The sequence below is a fragment of the Tachyglossus aculeatus genome, chromosome 22 (assembly GCF_015852505.1).
Source record: "Tachyglossus aculeatus isolate mTacAcu1 chromosome 22, mTacAcu1.pri, whole genome shotgun sequence".
Taxonomy (NCBI): Eukaryota; Metazoa; Chordata; class Mammalia; order Monotremata; family Tachyglossidae; genus Tachyglossus; species Tachyglossus aculeatus.
The window spans coordinates 22,346,933-22,349,567 of record NC_052087.1 but is presented as its reverse complement, the minus strand read 5'-3'; the positions used below and the strand labels follow the sequence as shown (position 1 = coordinate 22,349,567).

Sequence of the window (2,635 nt, the reverse complement as noted above, 5' to 3'; positions counted from 1 at the left end):
ATCACTATCGTTTGTTCTTCCCTACTCCAAGGTGAGAACCAAAGGAAGAGAAATCATTCAGTCTCAAAGATTTTATAACAGTGTGGTTTTTCCCTTACTTCCTGGGCACAATAATCTTAGTATTTAAGCTTAGTCGTGTTACATAACCTACAGTTTCAATGCTTTATACCTTTTATGTTTCCACTTAAATGCATTGTCTTTCACTGCTATTAGGGATATCTACAGAACAACCTTTTTAATTAGTAATTTGAAAGTATCTCCACTTTTAAAGTCTCTAGTGCTTAGTAAAAGGATTTTCAGTGTTGAAGAAGCAGAGAGGGAGAGATTTGGGATTCAGGCTGTTCTCTGTTATTTTGATTTGCATTCCCAAAGAAAGGGGAAAACTATGATCCTCAGGGAATGAAAAGGGTTTTTGCCAGGTTTATGAATTGTGGGGTTCTAGACTGTAAATTACTTTGTGGACAGGAAACGCTTCCATCAACTCTGTTATATTGTACTCTCCCAAGCACTTAGTACAGTGCTCTGCACACAGAAATAGCTCAGTGAAGATGATTGACTGAATGCCCATTGTTGGGTAGGGATTGTCTCTATCTGTTGCCAAATTGCACTTTCCAAGCGCTTAGTACAGTACTCTGCACACAGTAAGCTCTCAATAAATAAAATTGAATGAATGAACAGGTGCTTTACCTAAGGAAAATAAAATCTGAGACTCTAGTTAGGGCCAGGGTAGAATGCATTTAAATATATTTTTAAGCAAAACTTCAGATAAATTAAAAACTTATTTAAAAGCTGGATTTGATATTTCATTTTAAATTTAAATCAGGTGAGGTGCCCAGTGCTCTGAATGTCAAAATGAAGAAATTCAATGAAATGCGGGTAAATGGCAGGAACCCCTCTCAGGGTCACAACTGGACAATTTTCAGTACTCTACCAGTTTCGGCTATGGGAGGGAGAGTCAAGCAGAGGCATACCCATTCCATTCTTAGCTGGGGCAGTGGCTAGTGAGTGGAAGGCAATTTGCTACAAGTCAAAATTCACCTGTGCTGGGCAGCAGCGGTATGGGAGAAAGTTGAGGGCAGAGACTCAGGTTTACCACACAGAAGAAGGCAATGGTAAATGACTTACATATTTTTACCAAGAAAACTCTATGGATCCACTACCAGATTGATTGCAGATGGAGAGCGGGGCGTTCTGGTAGAGATTCACTCAATCATATTTATTGAGCGCTTACTGTGTTTCAGAGCATTGTACTAAGCTCTTGGAAAGTACAATTCAGCAACAGAGACAGTCCCTACCCAACAACGGGCTCATGTGCTCATAGTGTCACTGTGGGTCAGAAATGACTCGACGGCATAAGACAAGAGGTATATGGGGAATTGGAGAAGTTAGGTAGAATACATTGTGATCTTTCTTTTGTAACATCTGCAGGACTCTATGGATTCACAATACATTTCCATTAGCAAGATGCATGCAAATATACAGTCTATGTGTATAGGTGTCCATTTTTTGTGGGTTTTTGTAATGATATTTGTTAAGTGCTTACTATTTGCCAGTCACTGTACTAAGCTCTGTAAGAGATACAAGTTAATCAGATCAGACACAGTCCCCATCCCACATAAGTTCACAGTCTTAATTCCTGTTTTACCAATGAGAACTGAGCCCCAGAGAAGTGAAGTAACTTGGTTCACTTAGGTCACTCAGTAGAGAAACGGCAGAGCCCGGATGAGAATCCTGGTCCTTCTTACTCCTGGGTCTGGCTCTATCAGCTAGACCACATCTCTCTAGTCACATCAAGGAGTGAGGTGGAGGCTTCCTGAATTGGGAGTTGACCACTTCCAATTTGTTTCTGCCCAGAGGAATCTATTGTATTAGTACACAGCCGCCAGCGTGGCTGGCCATTACGTGAAGAACACAAAGAGGCTTAACATTTCAAAAGCGTAACAAAGTCACTTCTCTTCCTCACTTTCACCACATCTGGACATGTGACAGAGTGCCTTCAACCTTACAACACAACTGTATTGGCCTCACAGTGCCCTCTTTAGCTGACTAATCTTCAGTGGTTGTGTCACTATGCAGAGAGACAATTAACGTTTACCAAAGCATCTAACAATTTATTTTTAACTGTAGATTTTGTGAACTTGGGTCAGATATCTCTGGCCCATTTTTCCACTTGAAAAAAACTGCATAGATTTAAGCCAAAACTGATTCTCCCTTTGATTCTAGAGGAAGATAGTATTGTAGGGCAGGCAATGTTGCCTGATAAAAACAAGCTAAACTTTCAGGTTCCTGTCTGTTAGTTCCTAAAGGCCCCTCTGTCTGGGAGTCACCCACCCTTGGGTTTGGAAACAAGAAACTATAATAAGCAGTGGTGTCTGCTTACCTTCTCGGCCAGGATGAACTCCCTCGGTGAAAGCAGTGCTACCACTTGCTGAGAACTGAGTCAGTCACTCAGCTGAGAATGCTGCTGGTGATTTACTTGGGTGGAGCCTCAGAGTGATGGCACCTGTGAGACAGAACATCCACTTAACCCTTGCCTAGAAGCAACAGATCTGCCCTTGAAGACAATCTGATCCCTGGCATGGTTTAATATCTCAATCCCCCTCTTCTAAATTCTGTGTTTGAGTTTATCTTGAAA

General features: G+C 41.3%; 1 non-coding gene across 1 annotated transcript; it reads left to right on the top strand.

The window, feature by feature from the left end:
• The first annotated feature begins 890 nt into the window (after nucleotides 1-890).
• LOC119944351 lies at nucleotides 891-1,028 on the top strand. Its single transcript, XR_005455839.1, has one exon. It is a non-coding gene; the product is annotated as a small nucleolar RNA SNORA7 (small nucleolar RNA).
• Nucleotides 1,029-2,635: the final 1,607 nt, after the last annotated feature.